Here is a 13,288-nt window from a genome sequence, read left to right on the forward strand (position 1 = left end):
GTCGATACTGTAAATAAACCCATATTCCTCGTTCTCGATGAGAAGCAGTCCTTCCCTTCAACAACGTCCTCAGCGTGGATAAGTTGGACGACGGCATGGGCCAGCTACCATCTAGTGGGCACGGCGCGGGCATCGTGAACATGCGTCTGATACACCCGTTTCTGTTTCTTGTGCAGGCCGTTGTTTTCGTGAAAGGCGCTTCGACGTCAACTGAACCACGTGTCAATGTTTCCGTGGTGGGAGTGACGGAGCAACACATACACTGGCTCAACGTTTCCTTGACAAGATCAACTCCGGACATGATCATGCGTGACGGTGCTACTGACATCGACAGTTTTTCAGCGCCACCATCGGCAACGTTGCCTTTCGACAATGCTATAAAAGAAGAAGCAGCACGGATCTTCGCCAGTGGGCACGGCGCGTGTATCGTGATCATGCGTCTGAAACACCTGTTTCTGTTTCTTGTGCAGGTGAGAAACGATCACCCCGTTCACTGTTATCGAAGTAACAACGTATGTCTGCTCCTTGTGCCGTGCCCACGGCGAGTGTTTTCACTGTTTGCCGCCCCATACCACCACTGTATCGGGGTGCTTCCATGCCTAGAAGCCTTGTCAGTGCCTTTGTGTGAATTACTGCTGGTGATATGCGGCGATGTCGAACGGAATCCGGGTCCCATGAATGATCAACTTACGGAGATGCACAAATTAGTGAAGGACATGCATGAACGTTCAATTCGCATTGAGGCTGCACAGATGACGATGTGAAGTGACATCTTAGAGCTTAAGAATCAGCAACAATCACTTACTAAAGATATTTCTACCATAGTTACGCGCCTAGAATCTGTCGAAAAGCGGACATCTATTTTGGATGAGGTACAGTGCGAATTAACAACAACGAGTAAACTAACTGAGCAGGTGGAAAGCGAGGCGCTTAGGCTACGCGCGCGTCTTGATGAAGCAGAAGATCGCTCTCGGAGGGTCAATTTAGTATTTTTTGGAATCTTTGATAACGCTTCTGAAACGGCGCAGCAGACAGAAGAAAATGTTTTAAGTTTAATTCGCCAATCTCTCGAAATAACCTTATCTGCCTATAACATTGCGCGCGCGCATAGAATTGGGCGATTTTCTACCAACAAAGTTCGACCTATTATAGTAAAGTTTTCCTCCTACAAAACAAAAGAAACGGTTTTTTCGAAGCGTCACATGCTCAAAGGAAGAGAGTGGTCATGCGGGAAGATTTTTCAGCCAACACTCGTCGTATTAGAGGGAAACTAACTAATTATGCCAAAGAATTGATCCGCCCTTTCAAACTGCGCTATAACAAATTAATTGCTAATGACACATGTTTCGGCTATGATTGCAGTACTGACGCAGTATATGAAATAGGACCATCCAGACAAGCAACCAATGCAGCCAACTTCTCCCCGCGACACCTTCGTTCTGGTCGCGCACTTGCTTCCTCGGGAAGCTAGGAGAAAGCCAGGGGTGGTGGCGCTTCCGCTAACAATAGAAACCTGATTGTGCTCTTTACTAACGTTCGCAGCTTTTTGTCGAAGAAAGATGAAATGTGTGCATTGATCAACGATTCTAACGCTGATATTGTCGCGTTAACCGAAACTTGGCTTTCTGATAAAATACCAAACGAGGAGCTGTTTTGCTGTGAAAGAAAATGCAAAATATTTCGCTGTGATGGGTCTAATCGATGTGGCGGTGGCGTTCTTCTTGCTGTAAACATGGAAGTTGAAAGCTACGCTGTTGATATAAAGTCTAGTTTGGAGGCAACATGGTGTTGCCTCAACCTGGCTTTTAAAAAAATTGTCATTGGTGTATGCTACCGCCCTCCTTCTGGGTGTTCCAATTTTCATGACGACCTTCATGATTGCCTGAATCACGTAAACATTTTGTTTCCCGGAGCGCCAGTCATTCTACTAGGTGATTTCAATTTTCCTAACATTATGTGGTCAAATTCGTGCTCATATTCATCGCCTAATTCAGCTGAAGCAGACCATTTCCTTCACATCTGCTCTGATTTCGGTTTGACACAGCTGGTTCAATTTCCTACACGCGTTACAAATAATACATATTCAATTCTTGACCTTGTTTCGACATCAATGCCGGAAATCGCATCTTGTGTGTCTAACACGGCTGGTATCAGTGATCATGTAATTATACAGGCAAAGATTTCACTACCTTTTTCACGCGCGCGAAAGCATCTCAAGACAATACGCGACTACAAAAAAGCGGATTTCGACGCAATTAACAATGAATTATGCTCCTTTTTAGATGAGCTTTTGTCCGATTACCTTGAACGATCTGTGCAAAGCAAATGGGACTTGTTTAAAACGAAAATTTCAGAACTAACCTTTAAATGCATTCCTATAAAGAAACTTTTTTCGAATACGAGCGCCCCGTGGTACAACAGATACATAAACCGTCTTTCTAACCGTAAGAAAAGGCTCTATCGCGCTGCTATCAAATCTCGGTCGGATAAACGTTGGTCAGCCTATAAATCTGCCACCACAACTTACTTATCTGAAATGAAACGATCTAAATTTTTGTTTTTTAATCGCACCCTTCCAGATATGCTAAAAAATAACTCTAGACAATTTTGGAGTGTCATACGGGGCAATGAGCGCAGTGCAATTGCTTTGCTAACAATGGAAGGTCATCCAGTGCCTGACGTAGAATGCGCGTCTGTCTTAAATGATACATTTGTAAAGGCTTTTTCTCGCCCAGTAGTTACCAATGCACAACATACCTTGCCATTACGTCATTACTTGCCCATGGACGCCATCTTTATTACTTCTGAGGGTATTCGTACAGTCATTAGGAAACTGAAAAACTCATCATCATGTGGCGTCGACAGCATCAGTACAAAATTCTTTAAAAAAAATTAAATTATGGGGTTTAACGTGCCAAAACCACTTTCTGATTACGAGGCACGCCGTAGTGGAGGACTCCGGAAATTTCGACCACCTGGGGTTCTTTATGGTGTATCCACACGACGGACGGCTCCGCGCAAATCTGTGCCGCGGACGCTTATTCCGCCGCCCGTCCGGCTGCGAAGCGCATCCAGACGACGGACGGACTGAGTTGACGACCGCGCCGGAAAAATAAAGATGGCGGCTACGCCCGAAGCGATTGCCGTCCGCCTCGAACCTGTCAAGTCGTCGTCGTCCACTGTGTGGCCCGTAACTTTCAAACTGAGGATTGTATTTGGTTTAAATTTGTGTCCAGAAGCTTCGACAGCAATGTATTCGTGATGAGTGGACACCGTTTCCGAAAGCGATACTCAGATTCTCGGCGTGTAGGCTTAGAGTGGCTGTATTGGCTGAACATGGCCTCGAAGATGTTGCGGCGGCCCGGGCGGATCTCAGTGGCCATAAGTTAATATAATTGCTTTTTTTTTACTCACTCTAGATGGCGCCGTCGGTGTAACAAAGACTTTGTCATAGGTGTTTTCACTCTGAATGAAAATGGAGATCGAAAGGAAACGACGGTTGGTCGCAATGGCTGTTGTTTTGTCAGAATTGGGCACGAATGGTGTCAGCAGCGATGAAGCTGTTTCAGAAAGATCCCAAAGCCGCGCTTGTTGCCAGAATGTAGAGCATGCTAGGCTAAATCCGCAGCATTCGACCCCCAAAATCCGGATGCGAAAAATAGCTCGGCATTTTCCGTCCGTGGGGGTCGCGGACGACGCGCGGACGGCACAAATCCGTGACGCGTAGTCACGTGATGCGCAGTCCGTCGCGAAAAAGACGGATTTCGTCCGTCGTGTGGATCCACCATTAACGTGCACCTAAATCTAATACACGGGTGTTTTCGCATTTCGCCCCCATCGAAATGCGGCCGCCGTGGCCGGGATTCGATCCCGCGACCTCGTGCTCAGCAGCCCAACACCATAGCCACTGAGTAACCACGGCGGGTACGAAATTCTTGGAAAATACCATTGAATACTCCTCTATCATTTTGGCATGCATTTTCTCTCAGTCCCTGCAGCTATCTAGCCTTCCGGAAGACTGGCTGATAGGTAAGGTTGTGCCAGTTCACAAGTCTGGGGTAACACACAATCCATCAAATTTCCGTCCAATTTCACTCACATCTATTCCATGTAAGGTTTTTGAACACATTATCTTCACTCACCTTGTCAATTTTCTTTAGTCGTACCAGTTTTTTACACCCTCACAACATGGCTTCCGCAAAAATTTTTCTTGCGAAACACAGCTTCTAGTCTTTACTAACGACCTGCATCATTTACTTGATTCTGGATTCACAATAGACTGCATTTTTTTAGATTACTCCCAAGCATTTGACAAGGTTAGTCATCATTTACTACTTTTTAAACTCGGCCAGTTAAATCTAGATGTTCTAAACTGGATTCGAGCTTTCCTTTTTAACCGTACTCAGTTTGTTTCCGCAAATAATGTTGATTCCCCAGTCCAGCCAATGCTATCGGGAGTTCCCCAGGGGTCTGTATTGGGACCCTACTTTTTTAATTTTCATGAATGACCTACCCGATAACATTTCATCAAAAATTTGCCTATTTGCGGATGACTGTGTAATTTATCAGAAAATAACTAACCAAGACGATCTTGCCTTACTTCAGACCGACTTAAATACCATACATTCCTGGTGTCAAACGTGGAACATGGAATTGAACATTTCGAAATGCAAATCAATGCGCGTATCCCGCACCACATTAGCATCGCCACACTATCATCTTGATAATACGCCTCTTGAGTCTGTTTTATCTTACAAATATCTCGGTGTTAACATTTGTAGTAACCTATCATGGAACCATCATGTGAGGCACATCGTCACCAAAGCTATCCGATCACTTGGGTACTTTCGAAGAAACTTCTATATGGCACCCCCGTCACTTAAAAAGCTTCTCTACACAACTTACATTCGTCTGTCACTTGAATACGCATCATCTATCTGGGATCCCGGTGGTACTACTCTGATAAACGAACTTGAAAGAGTGCATAATCGTTCCGTTCGCTTCATCTTATCCAATTATGACCGCGCAGCCAGTGTTACCATGATCAAGTCACTACTTAAGCTTCCAAAACTTACAATTCGGCGTAAAATAGCCCGGCTCGCTCTTTTTCATAAAATTTACTATCACAACAATAATCTCCGCAATCAGTTCATTAAATCCCCTCCTTTCATTTCATCTAGAATTGACCACCTCCAAAAAGTTGATGTTCCTCGTTGTGGAACTGTAACCTATTCACATGCATTTTTACCTAGAACCACCTCCGAATGGAATCAGCTGCCACAAACAGCTGCAGCTATCACGGATACAACGCGCTTTAAGGATTTCTTGAATAACATGCTTAACATTGTTAAATTATTTGTATTGAATTTGTTCTTCTGTTTTTCGCTTATTGTTGTTTTAGTTGTAGATGGTCAAATTACTCTGCTTTATCTTGGATGCGACTGTTTCAGTTCATTTTTGTATTACGTTTGATTGTTCATGCTTCTTATTGTGATTGTATCAACTGTTTTTCCAATTTTCGTCTGTAATATGCCCCTCCCCTCTGTAATGGGCAAACCCTGAGGGTAAAATAAATAAATAAATAATTCATGCCCGACTCCAATCTTGACAACGGGTTACGAGCGATGGTATTGAGCTCCCAATCCTCGCAGTGTGATGTGTGTTTGTGGCATGTGTGTCTGTGTCTGTGTGGTGTGTGTGGGGGGTGCGGTTTGTGTTAACAAAATTTAATTATAGGGTTTTACGTGCCAAAACCACTATCTCATTATGAGGCACGCCCTAGTGGGGGACTCCAGAAATTTAGACCTCCTTAAGTTCTTTAACGTGCACCTTAACCACAGGTGTTTTCGCATTTCGCCCTCATCGAAATGCGGCCGCCGTGGCCGGGATTCGATCCCGTGACCTCGTGCTTAGCAGCCCAACACCATAGCCACTAGCAGCCGCGGCGGGTGTGGTGTGTGTGTGGGGTGGGGTATGTGTGTCGTGTGGTATGCGTGTGGCGTGTGTGTGGTGTGTGTGCGGTGTGTTTGTGTGGTGTATGTGTGTGTGTGTGTGTGTGTGTGTGTGTGTGTGTGTGTGCGTGCGTGTGTGTGTGCGTGTGTGCGTGTGTGTGCATGTGTGTGTGTGTGTGTTTTTTTTTTGGTATCTGTGGTGTGTGTTTGTGCGTGTTGTGTGTGGGTGTGTGTGTGTGTGTATGGGGGGTGTTTGTCTATGCATGTGTTTGGTGTGGTGTGTGTGTCTGTACGGCAGGCACGTACCTAAGGGGGGGGGGGCGGGGGGGCCCGCCCCCTTCCTCCCCACCCAGGCCACCACTCCTCACACATTCCTAAAGCGCCGCCAAATCAATGTTGAGACTTGGCAGCTGTTCATTGGTCAGCATTGTGCTGCCTTTTTCACTCCTTTTAGTTGGCGGTAGTTATCGGCATCTCTTGTAATGTGAAGGACAGTTTTCTCATAGATTCCGCACCAGCGCGATTAAATCGAGATGCGTTCAGTTGTCAACATCTATTCAACCGTCACGCGCATAGCTGTTGCTTTTGTTAGTTCAACCTTCTTTGTTTAGGCTGATCCTGGGACCAGGAGAGGGATGCGGCTGTTACTCAGCTGGTCTGTACTTTCATGGAACGAGTTGCGGCCGGAGAAAACGCCAATTGCGTTTAACTTATCCCTTTGCTTCATTATTTCCTTCAGTTACGGCTCGCCGCGACGCTGGCAGATGCCCGGAACCATATACACGTGATATGGGTTAGATAAGGTGGGAAATAAAATAATGTGAAAGAGCGTCCATCATGAAACCTTGCAATAACCCTTAAACCCATAAGCAAGATGAGTGTCGCCCGTTACCTCGTCTGTTTTTCCCTAATTGTATAGCATTTTTCGTGCAAAATTGGCAACTGGAAACAAAAATCGCAAGGAGTTGAGAAATTAAGCGATCTACTAAGGGAGAAAGCCAAGGCAACAACCAAACTGCAAGCAAAAGCGAATAATAAAAAAAGTTAACCGTTGTTTATGAGAATATTTATGGATCAACATCTTTTTATTTAAAACGGAAGTAGAGAAAACGCCGCCGGAAGTGGAGAACAATTACTTGTTTTGAATGACGCTTCTACAGTTATCGGTCGAACCGCCTCACGTAGCCACTTCTCTGCTGTGCTTATGTGGGTGTTTTTCTAACATTTCGCGGTGAGCGCAATACGTCTAGAATCGCAGAGTCCTACGCTCTACGCGGTTGTATGGGACTGGCGGCCGCACAGCGTTACGCAATTCGCGGAACTGTCAAAACTGATCAACAAGGCGAAAATAACTGGTATTCGAAACTATAACATGAGAAAGACTGAAGAAGCCGTAAAGAATGAACGCAGCCTGAAATCAGTAAAAAAGAAACCTGGCATAGGACAAACCATGATGTATGCACTAAAAGATACGAAGGATAATATCATCAGCAATCTCGAAGATATAGTAAAAGCCGCGGAAAAATTATAAGCTGACCTGTATACAGTACCCAGAGGAGTCACGATACTTCACTTAGAAACAGTAATGAACAGGGTACAGAAACTCTCCATTAACTAGCGATGAGGTCAGAAGGGCCCTGCAAGACATGAAACGATGAAGAGCGGGAGGAGAAGGTGGAATAACAGTCGATTTAATCAAAGATGGAGGAGACATAATGCTTGGAAAACTGGCGGCTCTTTATACGAAGAGTCTATCGACTGCAAGGGTCCCAGAAAACTGGAAGAATGCAGACATTATACTAATCCACAAAGAAGGAGACGTTAAAGAATTGAAACATTATGGGACCATTAGCTTGCTCCCAGTATTATATAAAATATTTACCAAAATAATCTCCAGTAGAATAAGGGCAACACTGGATTTTGTCAACCAAGGGAACAGGCTGGCTTCAGGAAGAGATACCTTACAATGGATCACATCCATGTCATCAATCAGGTTATCGCGATATCTGCAGAGTACAATAAGCCTCTCTATGTGGCTTATATAGATTACGAAAAGGCATTTGATTCAGTAGAGATACCAGCAATCATAGAGGCACTACGTAATCAAGGAGTACAGAACGCTTACGTAAAAAGCTTGGAAAATATTGCTACATGCGTGTGGTATTTGTTTGTTTGAACGAGGCGCGTAGGCGCCATCACTCCAGAAAAGAGGAGGAAGAACGAACTGGGCTCGCGCTGTGAATCTAACCGGTCAGCGCTGCAACCGTTGTTGTAAATATAATCTGTAAATAGTTTCTCGTCTTACTGACTCGTCCTTCGCGTAAGAATATCTACAGAGGTTCTACAGCTACCTTAATTCTACACAAGAAAAGCAGGGAGATACCTATAGAGAAAGGGATCAGACAGGGAGACACAATTTCATCAAAGCTATTCACGGCGTGCTTAGAAGAATTCAAGCTATTAAGCTAGGAAGGCTTAGGAGTAAAGATCGACGGCAAATATCTCGGCAACCTTCGGTTTGCCGATGACATTGTTCTATTCAACAACAATGCAGACGAGTTACAACAAATGATTGGAGACCTTAACAGAGAGAGTGTAAGAGTGGGGTTGAATATTAATATGCAGAAGTTGAAAAAAATGATAAATAGCTGGGCAAAGGAACAAGAGATCAGGGTCGCCAGTCGGCCACTAGAGACTGTGAAGGAGCACGTTTACTTAGGTCAATTAATCACAGGGAACCCTGATCATGAGAAGGAAATTCACAGAAGAATAAAAATAGGTTGGATCGCATACGGCAAACATTGCCAGCTCCTGACTGGAAGCTTACCATTATTATTGAAAAGTAAGGTGTACAATCAGTGTATTTTGCCAGTGCTGACGTATGGGGCAGAGACTTGAAAGCAAGTTAAGGACCGCGCAAAGAGCGATCGAACGAAGATTGCTAGGAAGTAGAGGAAGATAGAAAGAGAGAAAGAGAGCGGTTTGGATCAGAGAGCGAACGGGTATAGACGATATTCTAATTGACATCAAGAAGAAAAAATGTAGCTGGGCAGGTCATGTAATGCGCGCCGGTGAGATAACCGTTGGACCATTAGGGTTACAGAATGGGTACCAAGAGAAGGGAAACGCAATCGAGGACGACAAAACACTAGGTGGAGCGATGAAATTAGGAAATTCGCGGGCGCTAGTTGGAATCGGTTGGCGCAGGACAGGGGTAATTAGAGATCGCAGGGAGAGGCCTTCGTCCTGCAGTGGACATAAAACAGGCTGATAATAATAATAATAATAATAATAATAATAATAATAATAATAATAATAATAATAATAATAATAATAATAATAATAATAATAATAATAATAATAATAATAACAATAATGATGATGATGATGATAATGATTATGATGATGATGATGGAGGTGGTGGGCCCCCTCCGAAAAAAAATTCTGGGTACGTGCCTGCTGTATGGTGTGTGTGTGTGGTTGGCTATGTGCGTGTTGGGTGTTCTGGAAAACCATTGGTACACCATGTACACCGGTATGGGCAACAACAACTAAAAGAAATATAAACGAGCTTCTTGTATTGCAGAGGGAAATTATTCGCCATATCGTTAACATTGAACCAACGTCGAGTGTTAATCCCGCAATAGCATCATTCAATTTGATCCGTGTAGACAATATATATGAATTTCGTTTATTACAAATAACATACTTTTCTTCCACAGGTATGAGTAATTTCCTGACACAACTTGCTTCCCTTGAATATCGTACACCAATAGTTAACACTCGTTGTACTGACACTTGGTCCTTACCACAGTTTAGAACCGATTACAAGCTGCAATCCTTGGCTCATAATCTGCCATTTTTTCTCAATAAACATAAACATACTGCTGGTTTTAGTCGAAAACAACTAAGAACATACTTTGTGCACATGTAATCCGTATTTATTCATATGTCGTTTAAGAAAACTTCTGTGTTATTGCTCTACTTGATTTGATGCTGTACTTGATTGCTGTACTATATTTGATTTGATGACTACTTCTGTATTGCTATTGTTATTTCGTTCTGTCTGCTGCTGCCATGTCATGGTTTCCTGGGCCTTCATCAAGCTGTTCGTACAGCTTTTAGCCCAGGTGACCATCCAGATACTTGCTGGAGAATAAAATATGATTTGATTTGATTCGCAGCAGAATTAATGACTTTTGCTAATGTCAAATTATTTGCAAAGGAAAGCAAATAAATGACGCAGACCTTTGCCGCATGTTTTTATCAGTGAAATTCAAGGCACCGTCCATTCAGTTGGGTGCTACAATAGCGCTGGTTGAGATGTTTCACTTCCTGCTGCAGTACGGAAAATACCTGCTGCACACGGAAAATATGTTGCGCTGATTCGGTCAGTGTGGAGACATCTGAACTTGGCCTACCTTTCTCTTGCGCAACATAGATCTCGTGTTGTTATCCTAGCGTTGTTTTTGATCATAACGCCCGGTAACTACTTCGTTGCATGAAGGTTTTTGAAGGCAAATGAACCTCTCTGCACGCAATCCAGTAATGGCTTACGCAAGTAAGCCATCATAATATCATATAACCGTATATGCTCGCATAATGCTCGCACTTCTTTTTCGCGCGAAATTGATGCAAAATTGGGGGTTTCGAGAACTACGCGGTGAAATTTTTCTGTTAGAATGGTTCTAGGGGTTAAATAAAAGAAATCAAGTAGTTGTAAATGAGGATTCTCATGCTAGCCATTGTAAGCTCAAACAAAACATTACTCCCAAACTGCACTTACCTTTGTAATAAGAGCACAGCTTCTACGCAAGCAGGAACTGCAATGGCTCTTTATTTGCAGACGTAGAGTCCTTCCAATCAGTTGGAGGGTGCGATGATTACTGAAGAAAAAAGAATTGTAATTTATGATGATCAAGTTGTGCGTTAAAGCTAAAAATTTGGCAGATATATGCCGGGTGGGGGGCAACTGAAATTAGGAGAAGGAAAACTCTGACCAAAATTTATTTTAAAAACCCGACGATTCGGAGCCCGACCGGCTCCTTCTTCAGGGCTGAGATGACGTGAGGCGTAGCATGCAGCGGTTATATGCGTTTTGGGCGCTTTTGGCGCCGCAGCCCTACGTCCTCTGGTTAGGTGGCGAAGGTCATTCTCGTGTTGACGAATTCTTTCCACAAAGTTTATAGTCTCGCCAGTATCTGATGCGGGACACTCTGTGCGCGTAATCTTGTCCGCAATGCATGCGCCTTTTCTGCTGGAACGCGGTCTTTTGGACAAAGGCGCAGGGCACCGGCCGTACAGAGAAGCTAGTTGACGGGTGCTATTTCCTTTCTCCAACACGTCGATATGAGTGGGGACCACATGTCCGGGAGCACCGAAAGAACGAAGCCGGGATTCGAAAGCGAGATTCCGTGGCTTTTGCTCCTCTATGTCACGAAAACCTTTTACGCGGAACTTTGTAGCCCGCTGTCTTTGATTTCGAGTGCTTTCGCTCTTGGTCCGTGTCTGAACTACGATTTGTTCAGTTCAGCCAGGAAGAGAATTATCGTGCACCTCGATGGACGAGAATTTCTGAGTGGCTTATTAGATTTGCCTGACACGAGCCTCAACATGCTTCACTTGCTCCCTTGCTCGCTTGTCTGCTCTTTGCCTTCATTAAAACTGCTTTGCTTCGCCAGATTCTGCCGCAATGACTTAACTCGCGCGATAAAAATTGGAGTGGCTGAGTCATCGGTGTATTTGGCCAATGAAAGCCGGCTGGAAACTTGAGCTCCCCTTTTGCTGGTACAGATACCTTATTGCGGACTTTAGAAACTTTCCATAACACAGTAGCCGTGAAGCGCAGCTCTGGGGTGCCGAATGACGCCTTATACTGCCTGTTGTTATCGCAATAGAACGTCATTGCCTATTTTCTTTGGAGCATGTGAATGTCAAGAACAAAATGCTCCAGTTATCAGCTGCGAGTTAAAGGTTCTTCATATTTTCTGGCACTCGAAATCGTGGGTATCGACACTAGGTACGTAATGTTAATTTACCATTGCTCAGTTTTCCAGTCGGTTCGGATCACATTATAATTTTTCTTCTTGAGTTCCAAGCAAGTGTAAGTGTCCATGAAAATAATATTTTAGCTGCTGAGCGATGTGGCAAAGCTCACTTCCTCTACTTCACTGTACTTTTTTTTTTTTAGGCGCTCTTTTAATGAGCATGCATTATATGGTCGGTAAGTCTGCTGCGTATGCGCAGAGCTCTGAAAGAGACAATCAAAAGAAACACTAAATCAGTCTAAACTCTTAAGATGCTCTTTAAGAACTCCATTTAGTTAGCTTCGGTGTAAAGGAATGATTATTAGAAGGTAAATTTGAAGGCGAACTTGCTTTTTTCTTTTATTTCGCGCCAAAACGCCAACGCAGGCTTGTCATGTGACGCGCTACAGTTTTGAAAGTATCTTTTTCGAACGTGGGCCGTTGTGGCTCAGTGGCAGTTCTCCAAAATTTCTCATTTCAGTCTTTGGCTTCTTTTAGAATTCACTGCAGTCCATCTTTACCGATAAAAAATTGAACTATAGCGAGCAGGCGCCGTCGAATTCCATGATGTCCTGGCGAGGAGGGATGGCAACTTCAACGCAGTGTTGGGGCCCTTCTTTCGTTTGTGTCTTTTATGGCTAGTACCGATCTTTTTTTTTTGTATTGTAGAAGTGTAATCTACTTATGCAACTTAGTTTTCTGTGTAGTGCCCCTTTAAATAGCATCCAATTATAATCAACTTCGAGCGGAAGATTTTTGTGGAAGCCAGAAATCTTTCTCGGACGAGTTCCCCTGCCGGTTCTTCCACGAAGCAGTGCTCCAGTCTGTTGTGACGCCAGTTACATAGACCTAATCGGCGTTACTACTGGGTAGCGTGGCGTTGTCGGCAGGCCGCAGTCGTCCGGGAGACCATCGCGACCAAGCAGGGGCAAGACAATTTCTGTAGGGCGAAGCTTGCACTGTTAATTCCGTGAAAACGAAGCGGCAAGGAAAGAATACAAACAGATTCATTGGGGGCCGCTTGAATAGGCCCGCTAAAATCGCAAGCGGGATTTTGCTCACGCCAACGCCACATGGTATGTACCGAGTCCGGTCGGCGATTGGCGGCTACTCCCTTAGGCGATGTTGCACGTGCTTGCCTTCGCTGGCGGTAACCCGTGGGTCCAGTTTGGATCGAGGAAGTAGGGCCTCCCTTTGACTCGCACAGTTCACGGAAAGCCGATTTTAATGAAATTTTGTTGCATTTGAAAGATAATGTTAAATTCTAGAGATTGTTGGCAGCGGAATTTCCATTTAGAGTCCGAATTTCTT

Source organism: Dermacentor andersoni, chromosome 1 (assembly GCF_023375885.2).
Source record: "Dermacentor andersoni chromosome 1, qqDerAnde1_hic_scaffold, whole genome shotgun sequence".
Lineage (NCBI taxonomy): Eukaryota > Metazoa > Arthropoda > Arachnida > Ixodida > Ixodidae > Dermacentor > Dermacentor andersoni.